Source organism: Lissotriton helveticus, chromosome 1_1 (assembly GCF_964261635.1).
Source record: "Lissotriton helveticus chromosome 1_1, aLisHel1.1, whole genome shotgun sequence".
Taxonomy (NCBI): Eukaryota; Metazoa; Chordata; class Amphibia; order Caudata; family Salamandridae; genus Lissotriton; species Lissotriton helveticus.
In genome coordinates this window covers 765,302,049-765,319,845 of record NC_136057.1, presented here as the reverse complement: position 1 = coordinate 765,319,845, position 17,797 = coordinate 765,302,049, and positions in this window count along the sequence as shown.

The following is a 17,797-nucleotide window of genomic DNA, read 5'->3' as shown; positions in this document are numbered from 1 at the left end:
CTTTTGTAAAATAAACTAGCTAAAATGCTACAGGATATTCCGTATGTCAGCGGTAAGTGATGGTATGTCACGCCTTCAGCTACAGAAGTAGGTAGCTTCATGCAGACATAGCAATCTTCAATTTCCATAGTCTCTACATAGTGTATTAATAAGTTTGCGAAAACATTTAAGCGTGTCCTGTTTTTAATTCTATGATAATGTAGTTCTCCCTCATCTGATGCTTCTAAGTTTTGTTTTGTTTGTCTCAGTGCTCTCTCATGTCTAGCTACACTCTGTGTTGTCAGCTCTTCACTGTCAGTATTTACAATTTCAGTAGGGACAATATTAGTATCTTTGCTTACAGCAAAGGGAATGAAAATTGTTAGTCCTATCCAGAGTAATATCAGGACAACTATACTACAGACACATACCTTGCAGCAAGTTTTGCAACCGCTGCGACTAGGTCTACCATTCACGTTTGAATCAGACATTTTGGCTTAGAAGAAGTTTCTCAACCCCTCTTTGTGTCTCTACACAAGTATCTTACTTTGTGCAAATTCACGGTGGCTCTTCTTCCTCTTCGTCAGAGTACTCAGGGACGGGCTCTCCGTCGCTTACGTCAGTGATATCAAGATCTTCAAGTTCTTCCAACACAAGTGTCCATTCAGGTGACTTGTACTTTTTGTTTTGTCTCTTTATCCGATCACTCCTTCTTTTGGAAGTGTCTTCTGGTTGTTCTGCTATGCGAGCACTTCTCCTTTCTTCTGCACGTTTTTCTTCTACTGTTTTTATTCTCAGTCTTAATTTCTTTATGTATCTAGGCTCAAGATGCTTTCTTTTCTTAAGTCTTTTTGTTGGTACTTGAACTTCGTTCCCTTCTCTTGCCCTTTTGTTCTCATTAACTGTTGGCAATTCTGTCTCAGTTTCTTCTTCTTCTATCTGACTAATTCCAGGGCTAGCATCTGTTTCTTCTGCCTGGGTACTAATCTGGCCTTGTTCAGGTAAATTGTGTGTTTGCTCTTCAAGTGTCTCTGACTCTGTTTCCTGAACACGTTCTTCTAATTCTATCTGCTCCTGTTCAAGCACTTCGATCTCTGGACTTTCTTCTGCTCGAACTATTACACTATGTCTAGTCTGTCCCTTCCCGATATCAGGAGTCAGTGGAGGAGTATCAAACACTTGCTCTGTATCCTGCACTTGTTCAGTATCAAGGCACTTGTTCAGTCTTATTCACTTGTTCTGTATCAATCATGTGCTCTGTCCCTGTCTGACCTTCTCCTTCCTCAGTTTTGATGTGAATCTCAAGACTCTGAGGTTCTTCGCCTGTGCCTTGCTTTTCCTCACTAGTCCACTCTCTACCTTCCTGTAGTCGTTCACTTGTTCGAATGGGGTCTTCGGTGAGATCAATCAAGGGAATCCACTCCTCTGGCCATATGCTCGGCAGCTCGTCTTCAGCTACTTCTGGCTCAGCTTCTTTTACCCCTTCAGCAGGCTGGGCTCCTGGTAGTTCGTTGTCAACTATTCTTGGGCCAACGTCTGCTGAGTCTGTAGCTCGACTGGTACTGGGCTGTACGTCGTCAGCTACTTCTGGTCTGGCTCCTGCAGCGTCCTCTGCGGGACGTCCTTCTGCTTCAGGCACTTCGTCTGGTGGTACCTTCTGGGTGTGGCTGGCGTGTATCCAACGCGGAACCCCTGCACACTTGACTGCTGTGGTGGTAACCAGAATCACCTGACGTTTTTCTCCCCACCTTGGCTCCAGGCAGCTCTTCCGAGTATGCTTCTTTATCTTCACCCAGTCCCCTGGGACCAGTTTGTGGAGAGGAGTCGTTGGATTGAGGATGGCGTCTTCTCCGATCTGGCGAGAGATAGAACGCACTTGGTCACCCAATCTCTTGCAGTATTCAAGCACCAAATCATCAGTAATACTCAACAGTTTGCTTCCTGGTACCCATGCTTGCCTCATCACTCTTCCCATAATGATTTCATGGGGACTTAGGCCTGTCTTGCGATCAGGAATACTTCTGAGTCCCATCAGGACCAGGGGCAGGGCCTTCACCCAGGTCAATTTAGTTGCATCACACAGTTTTGCTAGTCTGTTCTTGATAGTTCCATTTATTTGTTCCACTACTCCAGAAGCCCCTGGACGGTAGGCACAGTGAAGCTTTTGTGAAATTCCAAAGGCCTTACAGAGTTCGTCGATCACTTCATTATGAAAATGTGAGCCTTGATCTGATTCAATAGTGACTGGAACCCCGAACCTAGGTATCAGTTCTTTTAATAAACACTTAGCTACTGTTTTTGCGTCGTTTTGGGGAGTAGGGAAAGCTTCCACCCACTTTGAAAATAAACAGACCATGACAAGGACATATCGTTTCCCTTCACAACGGGGCATGGTGATGAAATCAACCTGTATTCTCACAAAGGGACCCCCGGACCTCCCAATTTTTCCCAGTTCCACTACAGTCTTCTTCCCTGGGTTCATCTTTTGACATGTCAGGCACCTCTGGCAGAGGGATTCTGCTACTTTCCTGAACTTTTTACTGTACCAAGTCTGTTGGAACACTAGAATCATGGCATCCCTACCAATGTGTGATCCTTCATGTATCAACCTCGCCATTGTGCTAAGTAGGTGTCTAGGTAACACAGGCATACCAGTTGGACCTATAATGACACCATCCACACGTCTTGGTCGACACCCATCTTCCTTCCACTTCTCTCTTTCTTGCCAAGGTGCCGCCTGCTGCCACTCTTTCACTTCATCCCATGTAGGCACTTCTTCAAACACCTGAAGTTGGCAGCTGGTTCCTGGCCCCCCTCGTTTTGGATTTACGATATACCGATCTCTTGCGCACCATTGGGCCACTCGATCAGCATAATCGTTTCCCAGTGATACCTTGTCCATGCTCTTCTTATGAGCAGCACATTTTACCACTGCCAGTTCCTTTGGTAACTGGATTGCCTCTAAAAGGTCTTGAACGACTTTTCCATTTCGAATTGGGGTACCTGATGAAGTCAGGAACTCCCTCTGTAGCCACAACTGGCCAAAGTCATGCACAACCCCATAACAGTACTGACTGTCAGTATACACTGTTATGCGTAGGTTTTTCCCAATTTGGCAAGCTTTTATCATAGCAATCAATTCGGCTACTTGGGCAGACTTTATGTGATATAGATAACCTGCTTCCTCAATTTTCTCTAAGGACACTACTGCATAGGCAGCACTCAGGCCTCCTTGTTCATGCCTTAGACATGAACCATCCACAAAAAGTCCTTTATCATGCACAGGCAATGGCGTTTCTTTTATGTCTGGGCGTGGCTTGGTGTTGAATTCTGTTAGATCTATACAATCATGTTCATCATCCACCCCCCCTTCCATATCCTTTGGGTCAGGGAGTAAGGTGGCTGGGTTCAGAATACTGCACCTAACAATGTTTACATTTGCAGCACCCACAAGAATCCTCTCATATTTAGTCAGCCGACTAGGGGTGAGATACTGAGTTTTTGTTCTGGTCAACAAAATTACCACTCCATGTGGGACATACACAGTTACCGGATGTCCCATGACAATTGATTCACTCTGTTCTAAACTGGCACAGGTAGCAGCTACTGCTTTCAGACAACCTGGTAATCCAGCAGCCACTGGATCTAAGGTGGCAGAGAAATATGCCACAGGCCTTCTTGTTGTGCCATGATCTTGTGTCAGGACCGACAATGCACAATTATCACGAGTGTCACAGAACAGGGCAAATTCCTTGGAATAGTCTGGCATTCCCAACGCAGGGGCTGTACACAGACAATCTCGCAGTTTCGTGAAGGCTGTTAAGCTTTCATCATCCCATTCTACAACATCTGGAGTTCCTCTCTTGGTCATCTTTATCAAGGGCCTAGCTAGGACTGCAAATCCCAGAATCCACTGCCTGCAGTATCCTATCACACCCAGGAACATTCTGATCTCTTTTTGAGTACGGGGTAACTGCATCCTTTGAATTATCCTCACTCTTTCCGATGTCACTTTTCTGACACCTTTTTCTATCTGGTGCCCCAGATATTTCACCGATTTTGCACAAAACTGTAACTTGTCAGGGGACACTTTATGTCCCTTTTCACACAGGTGATTAAGTAGGGCAATGGTGTCAATCACACAATCCTTATGACTTTTAGACGCCACCAAGAGGTCGTCTATATATTGCACTAAGACAGAGTTCCCAGGAAGGACTAAAGTTTCCAAACATTTTTTCAAGATCTGATTAAAGATAGAGGGGCTCTCTGTATACCCTTGAGGGACCCGGTTCCAGCAATACACGTGACCGTCGAAGGCAAATGAGAAAAGAAATTTGCTATCTGGATGCAAAGGAATGGAAAAGAATGCATGACACAGGTCTATCACAGTGAACCATTCAGCATCCCAGGGAATCTGATACAGAATCACTGCTGGATTCGGGACAATAGGGCAGGAGGGGACCACTATCTTGTTGATTTTTCGTAAATCCTGTACTACTCTGTACTTGCCACTAGGCTTCTTGATGCCCATAATCGGAGAGTTACATGGGCTACTCATTACCTCCTGTATGATGTTTCCTTCTAGCAATTTCTGTATTTCCACAGCAACACCAGCTTTCACTTCTGCATTCATCCTGTAGGGTTTAGTATTGGGGTATACTGCATTGTCCTTTATTGCTATCTGTATGGGGTCCACATTTTTCATTAACCCTACATCTTTCCCAGTAAAGTCCCACACCTCTGGCTTCACTGCTTCTTGGAGTTCTTTGGGTAAATCCTGCATGGTCATTCGTTTAATTTCCGAGTCAGGGCGGACTAACATTAATTTATAAATGCCGTCTTCATCTGGGGTCTGAATTTCAACACCCTTTGGTGTGCAAAAGATGGTACAGTTCACGTCCCAGTAAGTTCACTGGACTGGTGTCGCAAACGACAAATCTATGCATTTCCTTAAAGTTTCCAATTGATATTTCCATGGGCTTGGTAACAGGAGTACTAATCAATTGATTAGATACACCCACTACTTGGATGGCTTCTCCCGAGAGGGGTAGGTTTGGAACGTCCACTGTTCTCACAGTAGAAGGGGTAGCACCAGTGTCCAACAGAAAGGTGACATCATTTCCGTCAACCTTTCCTTCAATGTATGGTCCGGACTGGTCTACCGGCAAGGAGGCGCCAAGTACGCACTCCTCGTCCTCCCCTCTCAGGCCTCGTCAGTACTGGTCATCACAAAGGAAGGTATCATTTAGAAGATACTGCGAAGTTGCTGCATTTCTGTTCTCATTACTTTCCCAGACTTCTATCTCATCTCCCTCTGCCTGTTTTCCCCTGTATACTTGCTTTGGTGCTCGGGGCACCTGAACTGTTTTTACCTGTGGTTGAGTCTTTCTTGGTCTCTCTTTCTGCGTCTGTGGAGTTAAATCAGGAGTTTTGGGGTTATCTTCGGGCAAGTAAGGACACTCGTTACGCCAGTGTCCAATTTCGCCGCACTGATGGCAGGGAAATTTCTTCATAGCCTCTTCCCTGCTCATTTTGGGCCGGGGCTTGCCTCCTCCCCCTCCCCCAGGGCCTTCGTTCTTAGCATTTTTGACCATGTTACTCAACTGCTTTTCCTGCTGTTCTGCGAGCTTCACCTGAGCCCACATCACTTTTTCCTTGAGAGCCTTTTTCTTTTCTGCCATCTCGTCCTCGCAGTACTTTGCGTACCGCAGGACCTCGTCTACCTTTTTGGAGTGCCAACATATTTTGTTATCTTTTATCCACTGACAAATTTCAGGTCTTAAACCATTTACAAACCTGTAAATGAAGTGCGTCATATCCTTCATCTCGATGTTATCTATACCACTGTACGTTTTAAACACATGCAACAGCCTTTCATAATAGGAGTGCACTGTCTCCTCTCTTTCCTGCGTTGTTCTATCTATCCTGGTCCAATCAGTTTCCTTAGCTGGCACCTTTAGTTTCAGATGCTGAATTACTTGTTCATATTTTCTCATCACTTCTTTCGATGGTTCCCCTGTTTCTTTATCTCTTGTGTACTCCTCACTAGGCCAGGCTATGGCTATTTTACACTCGGTCCATAGATCGACCGGGACCACAATATCGAAAAACCCATCCAGGTCTTTCCACAGGCATTTTTGCACCTTTACGAACCTTTCCACTTGCCGGTACCATTCAACTGGCTTCTCGCGCAGTTTCGGAAAATCGTTAGTAAAGGACACAATATCCTGTCTGGACCATGGAACATGCACATACCTCCCACCTGGTACTTCACGCATGGGGCATAAGGTTTCGGGCTTGTCTACTTCTCTCAGAGGGAACTCAGGGGTAGCTTGTCTGGATCGAGCCTCATCTTTCTTTCTTGCCCACCTGCTTCTCCACCTTTCCACGTCTCCCCATTTTTGCAAAACTGCAAGCAATTCTTTAATCTGCAACTTCCTCCCTGACACATTCAGGTTCTCTAAATCCTTGTCTGAGAATTCAGCTCTGTAAGGCTTTTGTAAGGGCTTGGATCTTGAAATATCTACCCCCATACTAGCTGCGGTGTCTGTCAGCTTTTCGTGGAGCACCCTGGTACTTCTGGTAAGGCTTTTACACATGAACAGCAATTCTTCTTCAGAATAGGTGTTTAATCTGTCTAACCCCACATTTCCTGCCATCCATTCCTCTATTTCTACCCTCAGCTTGTAGAGGTCTAAACGTTTCGTTTGCGGAGCCTGTTTTTCTAAATCACGACTCCAACTTTCAATCTCTTCCGGAGTTACCAAGGAAACACTCCTAGTCCCTGTTGCTGATTCTAATTTAATTTCTTTCGCATCAAAAGGATTATGCCTCTTCTGCACTCCCTTTCCGGTCTGTTTGTTTGGTAGATCCAAGAACACCACTTCGGACTCGCACTCACTGGACTGATCGTCTATCAGTAGGTGCTCTTGCCTCGGCGGGGCCATTATCGGGTTCATAACTGGAGGGTTCGAACTTCCTTGACTATTCCCATACAACGGGACTACTGGTCCGATCGTTACCGGAATAGTCAAAGCTTCAGGACTGGTATTTAACTGGGAGATTTTCTGAATTATTTCTGTTCTCTGTCTAGCTAGGGCCTCTTGCTCCCTTTCATCTAGTACTCTTCCTAATGTCCGGTCAGGTATCATCTGTGGGGTCAGGTGAGGGGTAAGACTCGGGGCAGTAGGATGCGTTTCACTTGGTCCTCCACCATAATTTGGTTTTGGGAACAAAGTTCCTGTGCCAAATGACCTACGCTCTTCCCCATATGGAGGCTGCAAAAAGGGTACTCCTGAACTTACTGGCTTTTCTTCGTTTTCATACAGAGGTCTGGGAAAAAATGTTCTTTCACGGGAATATTTTTCCTCTGAGCTCTCGGGCATTCTAGGATATATATTGCGTACCTCTGCGGGTCCGGGGTTCTCAAAATAGGGCAACACCTGGCCACCTCCCCCCCTACATAGGGATCTGTCTTCCTCCTTAATAGATGGACACTGGGGATTCTCTCCTGCACTGGACGGTCGGGCTCCCTCATTATAAGGGGGCGGACTTCTCGTGAAGATGTCATCTAACAATTCATCGTCTGACTCTCCAAGGGCTCCCCAATGCTTACATTTTTCTGTCTTTTTCCCTTCCCCCGAAGGGGTACATGCTGGCATCATGGGAAACAGACCCTCAACAATCATGCTCTGTCTCCACTGTTTCATCCTCTTGTCCCTAGTCTCCTGTTTCAGCCTTGGGTACCACTTGGTCAGACCTTTGTCCATCCGGGGTTTCTCTCTTTCAAAAGCCTCAATCTCCCATTCCTCTAATGCCTCATACTGCGTTAGTCTTGGTCTGGGATGTAATTAATTCATACGGGTTCTCAAATTGAATAAAATTCTGCCATTGAAAGTACCGTCTAACGGAAAAGCCAATACTCCGTCATCTTTTGTGTACCTTACCCAATTCTCCAACCACACACAGGTATTGTACCCTCGGTCAAACATCATGAATGAGGCAGGAGTATTCGGTGGCGGGATAGTAACGCCCTCTCTAGATTTAATCGGTTTGTCCGTTTTGAAATAATTCTTTACCCTATTTACAAGGGACATCTTTCTCTTAGCTCCGTACATAATATCGTATCTATTAGCTTTCCACTGATCCCTTTCAAACCCTTGGTTTCTTGGATCGGGTCTAGTCTCTGGACAATACGAGTGCCACATACGATTTTTACGCTTAACTCTGTTTACAAATTCACCTCCAATCAGAACGCGTCTTGTAATTCCGTGCGACCAATGAGGTGCACGCGTTCAAGTATTTTCGGCCAATGGGTGCGCGGCCCCTTCGTGAGACTGTTCTCACGCTCCGGCGCTTCACCCCTCCTTTACAATTCCAGCCCCGCTACCCGCCCGCTGCTTCTACCAATCCCAGCGCGGCACGGAGTGACGTCAGAGGCGCTTCGCGACTGACTCCCTCCCTTCCCAAGGTAACGGAAACTTTCTTTCCTTTTAAAGTGCTCAGTGCTTGGTTATTTTACAACAAATACACATTCGCCACAGTGCTCAAGTGTCTAGACAGGATAGCTTTGTTTTACTGCAAGTAAACTACTTCCATTTACTTTTCACGCGCTGCGGGTAGATCTCTTCCGCCTACCCTTCACTCTAGCATCGGTGAACCTGTTATTCCCCTAAACTCATCCACTTCTTTCCGGGATATATCCGAGTCTAAGGTTTCCCAGCGGACCCCTCTGCTTTCACCCTAGCTCCGAGGAACCTGCTAGTCTTCCGATGTGACCCTTACTAGGTTACGCCACTATGGGAATTTTGCCAATGAACCTCGTTACTGACATTTATTCACACATGTATTCAGAAAACCCTAGTTAGTGCTTCCCGGTTATCCTAACCTGCACCTAACTTTCCTTAAGCCTGTGACCTCAGGACAATGGATTCTATTCACCACTTGCCCTTTCAATTCCCCGGGGAGTTCGGACAACAAGAAACAATACGGTTTACAAACGCATGGATTAATACATATAACAATATAAGAACAAGAATAATAACAATACAACAATTCATGAATTTCAGCAGCGTATTCACAAGAGAGTGATCAATCCCCTCGGAACAGCCGTTCTTATAGCAGCATTAAAGTACTAGCAGCTTCCGACTTAACTAGTCTAACTAGTCCTACCTAACCTTTAGCTAGTCCCTAACCATCCTCTGATCTACCAGAAAAACTGATAGAGCGCGCGAGGTCACCCAGCCAATGATTCCGCCGTTTCCGGCTTCAGGGCCCATATACTTTCAATTCACACTACTCATTGACAGGGCGACTTCACGAGCTGCTACCAATTGTGTGTGTGTTCCCTACTGTTATTACTCAGTGTACCCGACTTACAATCCACCGACACGGTTACCTATGACTTCAATGGATCAGGGGCCTAGCTGTAAAAGGAAAGGCAGCAAATGCAATTTCAAATGACATTCAATACTGTTGTAAATGACCACGGACAACTGGAAGTTTTAAAATGTTTATCTAAAGTTCGTTATCATCAAGCATTAAACTTACAAGAATAAGGCAATCAATAACCAAGATAATGAAAAGTACATAACTATAGAGAAATAAAGTCAGGGTAATCATTTAAATGCATTTATGAGATAAAGAGATAATACTATGCATTCAAGGCAAGGAGTTTTCAGACAGTTTAAGTAAGGCCGTTCTAGACCATATCAGAAAATGACAAACTGCAATGCAAAATATGATTTCCAAAAGGTAGGATAGCATAGGAACAATTTAAGAATATATGCACTTGACTTTATGATTCAATAGTTTGCGGCAAAAGCATGGAAAAATCAACATGTGCAAAGGTGTGTCTTTATTTAAGCAAAAGACTGAAATATAGAAAGGTGCAAGTTTTAAAGAACTTAGAGCAGTATTTACCTAGACTGGTGTGGAAACCAAACCCTGGCCACGGGTCAGTTAAGGGCAGGAAACCCTCAAGGAAGGATACCCCTCAAAGGACAGCAGGTGCAGAATGGACACCCAGGACAGGACAGGATACCCTCAGATTAGGAATCAGGACAGGACCTCAGGACAGGACAGCAAACCCTCAGGACAGGACCGCTCAGGACAGGACAGCACCCGCAGTTTGGAAGCAACGCCTGCGCTCCACCCTCTCTGCAGCTATCGATCAAGACCCCGATTGGGTCAGCGAACTCCCAGCAAAGTGCTTTCGCCAGCACTTTAAGGTTCAGTAGAACCTTAGTCTATGGTCAATTTCGGACAGAGTGCTCCGCAGCGCTCTGTATCTTCAGTCACCTATTGAGTACGATGGGTCAGTGACAGGTCAGCTAAACCAGACAAGTCGGACAAATTCCCTAGGTGAACCCAGGGTAGATATACAGTTTTGGGACGGTGTACCACCCCCCCAATGTTGCAAAGTGTCAGAATCCCCAATTTCGATTGGTCCTAAGGTAGGATTTGGGTAATACACCAATCATAACACACTATTTGGATGCTTCATTTACATATCTGGGTACCGCCTAGCGAGATCGGGGTTCCCATGAGAAACTGCATAGAAAGACAATAGATATATTACATTGTTTCGGAAAAAGAACATGTGATTCCGTCCTGCTAGGGTTGCAGGTCGGTTCTCAGGAGCATCTTGCCCATCACTGCCAACTGGCGGTGTTCCATCAGCCAAGGTTGTCGGTGCCCCAGAAAGTCGCACATGCGTAGAAGGGACCTCCAAGATGGCTTTTGGTGCAGTTAGACCCCCATTCCCCGCGGTACATGAAAAGTAAGCGAAAACAAATTAATACATAAAAATAACATTATGAAAACACATTATTTGGTTTTGAACTTTCAACTTATCACTACAAAATATACTTATGCAGTCTAAATATTAGCTACATATAACAGGCACAAGAGCAGTGGCACGAGCAGTACCACGTTACTGGCAAGGCTATGTATTACGCATGCGCATAAATTTCCCTCCAACTCTGCAGACACGTCAGGACACGTGAGTGTGACTGACGCATGCGCAGTAACTAAATACAAGCGGCGGCCATATTTTACGGACAAGGGTTAAATGCATTAGGAATACACATAGGCAAGCTTCATAAACTAAATATAACGTTAGTAAGACGTACACTTATTACCTTGTTACACATAAACGAGGTTCATGAATACAGCAAGTCGCAAAATATGCGAAGCTTTGCTTCATCAGAAAGTACCACCTCTGGTCGAGTCCCAGTCTCCTCGACCTCTACCGAAATCGCCTCTGGGGGGACCTTGGTTGGCGAAGCGGCCTGGCGAGCGTCCCCGACCTCGTCCGGCCCTGTTGAAAACCTGTTGGTGGAACACCCGTTTGATTCCGGTCTGAGCTTTGTCTAGCGATGTGAAGGTCCCCACATATTTGGAGACGTCCTTCACAAAGCGATCTCCAAACAAATTACCCTCAGCTAAGGGACCCGGTTCCGCCGATGCCAATTCCGTCAAGTTTGAATCCATTCGCATAAGTAACGATTTGCGCCGCTCTGTGGATAGCGCGCAATTGGCATTTCCTAATAAACAGATGGCCCGCTGGGTCCATCCAGCCAGGATATCGCGGTCCACGGGAACATTTGATTCGTTGGCCTGGAGGGCCATTTCGAGGATCTTTGCCAGAGGGCCCACCACGTCCAACATTTTATCCTGGCAGCCGCGCCAGGCGCGGTCGATGCCTTTCTTGGGGTCCTTGGCGAACTTTTTCAAAAAGGTTAGAAGGCTAACGTCAATTTCCGGAGTCTCTGCCACCTTGTGTGCAAGGTCGGGACGAGGGCACTCCGAGCGTAGACGATTACGCACCTCTTTGTCAAACCCTTTCCTGAGGTTTTCCTGCAGGTAATCTGCCATGGCTGTGGCCGGGACCCAATCCGATGATCTGGGGTGGACTATTTCCGTAGGATTGAATGTAAATGGGGTAGTAACAACGGGGGCTGATGCCGAAGGGGCGTTTTTTTTTTGCCTTTTTCTTCGGTGGAGCCTCTTCGTCCGTATCTGTGGTATCTGTACCAGTCGTGGTAGTAGTGTCAGTGTCTGTATAGTTTTGTTTGCTCTTGGCCTTGGCCCCAGTAGAATAGCCATGGTCCTGCCCCGATGTTGTGGGTTGCAAAGCATGAACCTGCCCTGGTGCTGGTAGGGTTTGTAAAGCATCCGAATGTGGCCATTGGTCACTGCTGCCTAGCTGGTGGAGCTTTCTTAGTGGACTTATCTTTAGTGAAGCCATGTCGCTTTGCAAAATTTTCTAACTGTTTGATAATAGGCTTTAGAGCCTTCGCCAATGCTTGATGCACAGTAGTAGGCACTGTGCTCTCGACAGCCTTGTTGACTGAGGCCTGCACCGAAGCGTCCAAGGCCTCCACAATTTTATCCTCCACTGCAGCAGCCGGCTGCTCCTCGTAGGTTTCTTCCCCTGCCTCCACATCAAAATACACCCATTTCTCCATCTTAGCACACAGTGGGTAGATACACCAAAGAAGTGAGGTAGACACTAGGGGAGTAAGGTGGGGGGTCAGCCCCACTGCACACAAAAATACACACCAATGTTCTGTACCAGACCCCCTCAGCAAAGCTGTATAAAGATTATTGCAGCCCAAGGGGCGTCAGAGCCGAGTAATACCTATATATGGAGCGTGTGCACACTCCTAGTCAAGGCAACTGTTAATTACAGCCAGTTAGGCGTCTTTTCCACCAGCTCTAGCTAAAACGCGGTGAAATGCGGTGGAAAACGAGTTCAAAACGTGTGCAGCCCAACCGAGTCTAAATCCTACTAGGAATAGCCCAATGGACGTGGCTTGGGCTGCACGCGCTTGCCGTGTGGTTCGCGGCTCTATTCGGGCGTTCGGGCGATTAGGGAGAGCCCTGCGCCTTCCTGCAGTCACCGGAGGCGCCCGGCCGAGGAACAAGCAACCCGCAGGGCGGGCCGGTACAGATGCGCGAAGCGCGAGAGACACGGAGCATCGGCTCCAAGCACGAGCGCAGCAGCGCTCCTAACGCGGCTGCCACCGCCGACCCTGAGGCGGGTCCCAGAGCGCGAAACGCGCACCGCCCTGACAAAAGGGGCAATTACACAGTAATATCGGCAAATAAACGGCCAAGCCGTATACAGATCACCAGAAAAAGGTAAACAAAGCAATCATGCACTAATGTTCAAAGAAACTCTTGCCAAGCAATAGTAGCAACATAAGAGTAATGGGAGCATAGCACTTATCTCTTGCTGTGAGCAGCAAAGAAAGAGGAAGCTGGGACTGTTACCAGGGCTCTTGTAGGGCTAAGGAGGCATGGCTTGGGCCAAGCATGATGGTTAATGTAGTTTGACTTGATAAACTGTATGTTTATTGGCTGCTGTGAGTTTACAGTAAATGAAAGAGAAGCATAATCTGAAGCCTCAGGTCCTGTAATAGAATCCAATGACGGCTGCCGAGGAGAAATCAGGTAAGCGCATTGAAAGACAAGACCAAGCGAGGGGGCGGTATGTGCGAGCAGTTTAAATACCTTCCTACCGCTCGAATATGCCGCGTGAATGCTCAATTGCTGTTTCTCTGCCGTTTGCACGTGCACACGTGTTTTGATGATATTCAAGTGGCCAAGAACGCTGCAGTGCTCCACATGTAAAACATGATGATAACCAATTTGCAGAGCGTTACACTACCCGGTACACAAAAATAAATAGGAAACATAATCTGATAATGAAAGTGTGCAATAAAAAACAAACATTATGGCAAAGGATACATGACTAGCAGAGGTAGAGCAAGGAATTAACAGTAGCAAGGGAGGGAAAGCACCCGGTCCGGATGGTGTACCAGTAGATGTGTACAAAGCCACACCAGCACTCTGAGGCCCCATATTAAACAGAGCTTTCAATGCTGCTGTAATGGAAGGTATAATAAAGTACAATATCCCAACAGGTAATATTCGTAAGGCAAATACTTTTGTATTCACGAAGCATTACACGAACATGAATAAAGGAGACAGTTGTTCAAATGATATAATTGTTGAAATTATTCTTATATTTCAAAAGAGATAAAGGGCAGGGTCATATTCATACCATTGGGGCAGCACAGTATGGGAAAATTCATATGACAACCAGATATAAACTTGGTGCTCAAATATGTACAAGTGGTCAGTGGTGACACAAGTGATATAGTGAACAGCGTGAACGGCGCAAAGTGAACAAGGTGAAAGTTTTATACAGTGAGTGACTCAGTGAGTGACAAAGTTGGAGTGACTTTACACTTATAATCACACTTTAAACAGAGCCACAATGGAAGATGCGCCTGTAGTTGCGCTGCAGGGTCGACGAATGCGAAAGACATTCCTTGCCTGATCTTTGACTGGCGAAACACTACGGATTCATTCCGGACCTCGACCTTGATTAACCCAGGTCCGGCTCCCTTGGACAATTTGACTCGACCTGACAACTGAGACGCCTTCTATCCGGCGCTTCCATTTTCAAACTCGCTTCAGACCCTCTGAGGAAAACTCTCTATCTGCAGAACATCGGATCCATCGGACCGATCCACATTTCCCTATCAGCACCATAATTGAGGCAAGTGGAGTGGTGTGGCTCACTGGTTACAGGCGGCAGACCTGTAAGCAGAGAACAGCCCGGGACCAGGGTTCAATTCCTGACGCGGCAGGGTCTTGGACCAGTGTCAACGGACTTGATAATTCTCGCCTCAGAGCCTACTCTAACCAGGGAACACACTCGGTAACTCTGGGCATTAAGCTTGCCTCATCTCTACAACAGCCCCCCGCAGACGCCGGGGATGCCTGGTTTCACCCTGGAGATACCCAGAAAGGGACCATCTCACAGGGAAAACCAGGACGGGTTCCCCAGCGGTCTACAGCGCCAGGACACTCGGGTAGAGTAACTGTGCGCTTTACAAGAATCCCACATTTACATGTCCTGAGGATGGTCCCGAATGATAGAGGACCAAAACGTCGTCGAACCCGCAGCGCAACTACAGGCGCATCTTCCATTGTGGCTCTGTTTAAATTGTGATTATAAGTGTAAATTCACTCCAACTTTGTCACTCACTGTATAAAACTTTCACCTCATTCACTTTGCGCCGTTCACGCTGTTCACTATATCACTTGTGTCGCCACTGACCACTTGTACATATTTGAGCACCAAGTTTATATCTGGTTGTTATATGAATTTTCCCATACTGTGCTGCCCCAATTGTATGAATGTGACCCTGCCCTTTATCTCTTTTGAAATATAAGAATAATTTCAACAATTATATCATTTGAACAACTGTCTCCTTTATTCATGTTCGTGTAATTCTTCGTGCATACAAAAGTATTTGTCTTACGAATATTATCTGTTGGGATATTGTACTTTATTATACCTTTGAACCCTAATCCCGACCAGGTTTATGGGTCACACTCCTGTTACTCCCTACAAGCTGTAATGGAAGGAGCACCTCCAACATGGGGCAAATCCATCATAATCCCTATATTTAAGAAAGGGAATAGATCTGAAGCTAAAAACTACCGATCGATCTCTCTTTTGGACTCGTCAATTAAAATTATGAGCAGGGTCCTACTTGTTAGACTAGAGTAGTGGGTTGAGGAAAATGGGATCTTAACGCAGTAACAATATGGATTCAGGAAAGGGCAGGGAACCCTGGAACAATGCATTAACTTGGATCTAATAATTGGTAAATATACCCGTGCAAAATAAGGGTCCCTTTTTCTTTGATTCGCAGATCTAAGCAGTGCATTTGATTTAGTGGACCATGCTCGGCTATGGCAGATTTTATTGGGTCTCGGCGCTCCGGAGTCTATTATATTATTTTTGGCAAGGCTCTATGAAAAATTATCAACATCTGTGCGGTATGGTCAAAGGGGAGAGGGTACCCCTAAATTTGGGGTTAAATTAGGCATCCGGCAAGGCTGCGTCCTTGCTCCACTTCTCTTTACCCTCTTTATAAATGAAGTAGATGCAGCACTTAAAACTGTAAAGTCGGATGCGCCCCAGGTGGAGGGTCAAGATGTGCCGGTTCTGCTTTACGCAGATGATGCAGTACTTCTATCAAGGACACCTATGGGCCTACAGAGGCTAATAGATAAGTTTACCAATTGTATTAAGGGTAGAAAGCTGCTGATTAATAAAACCAGAACGTACACTATGACTTGTGGCTCGAGCACTGGGAGAACGAAATCTTTTTTTATAGATCGCCAACATTTTTTAACAGTAGATAAGTTCTGTTACCTAGGGATAATTTTTACTGGTAACGGAATATGGTCACAGGAAGTGATGAATGTTAGGTCCAAATTGGCTAAAAGTGCATACGGGGTCCTCAAGTTTGCTGTTAAGATAGGGACCGCCGAATTCACGATATGTTGCACATTTACCAATCTAGATGTACCTCAATAGCACTTTACGGTGCGGGGGTATGGGAACATTATCATCATGAAGATTTACAAATCGAGGAAAACAGGTTCCTTAAAAAGTTACTCTGTCTACCCTCGTCTGATTCCTCTGATTTAATACATAGCGAAGTGGGGCTCAACTATTTGACGGATTTAATCGGGTTGAGACCACTGCTCGTATGGAGATCTATATGGTTGAAGGAAGAAACTATGTTTAACAGAAGTATTAATAATGATTGCCTTCAACTAGATAATTGTTTAAAGATCCCCTGGCTTAAATATATTGTAACAATATTTAAAGGCCTATTTAATATAAACATTATGGAAAACCCCAATGGAGCAATTGATATTACGAAACCAGAAATGAACAATAAATTTTTGAGGAAGAAAAACTTTGAACGCCAGAAAAATAATGGGCATTTAACAACTAGTAAGTTCTAAAATTCATGTCTGGAAACTGAGGGATTCCAACAATATTTAGGCCTGGTAACTAGAACATCACACCGATTTGTTCTCACTAGAATGAGATTAGGCATTGTCCATCATCTGGTTGCATTTCCCTGTGTAAAAAAGTACCCTGTCTCCCCATGCCCATGTGATGGATTTACTAAACAGAGCACCTTGCACTTTCTCCTTATATGTGACTTGTATTTGCACCTCCGCATTGCTTTCCTTAAACCCTTGTTTAAAAAATACTGCACTTTAACCAAGAATGCTGCTATGAGTCTGTTGTTTACATTACGAGAGCCAGCTATCTGGTTTTTTTACCGCGACCTATATTTTGCGATCAATTGATGACAGGAAAAGTATGTTGTTTTAAATTGATTTTATAGTCATGATTGTTTACTTTTGATCAAATCAAATATATAGACTTGTTAACACTGTTTTATATGTGCTTTTATGGTTGTTTTACTATAATCGAATAAAGCTTATTTGACTTGACTTGACTTGCATACATGACTTTTTGGCCTTACACTTCAAGAATGTCTTTCTTTAAGCACAGACATATTGGAGAAATAAAAGGGCTGAGTGGTTAACTAGACTGTGCAACATCAGTATGAAGAGGGATTCCAGTTACCATGACACCTGAGGGGTCAGAAGAATTTAGCCTAATTCCAATACACTCATCATCTTCCATCTCAAACTCACCTTTCTTAGATTTGCAAGACAGATTATGTTGCTGAACTCTAGGTAACACCAAACACACATATTGAGCCTCAATAGTCTTTGAGAAAACTAGAATATCATTCAAGTAGAACAATATGAACTGATTCAAGACATCCAATGATATTGAATCTTTAAAGTGCAGAAAAATGGTAAGCGCATTGTGCAATCCAAAAATGCATGATGCAGTATTCAAAATGCCCAAACGGTGTGCCTTCCTTTATTCTCAGAGGAAAAGAAGCATCTCAGA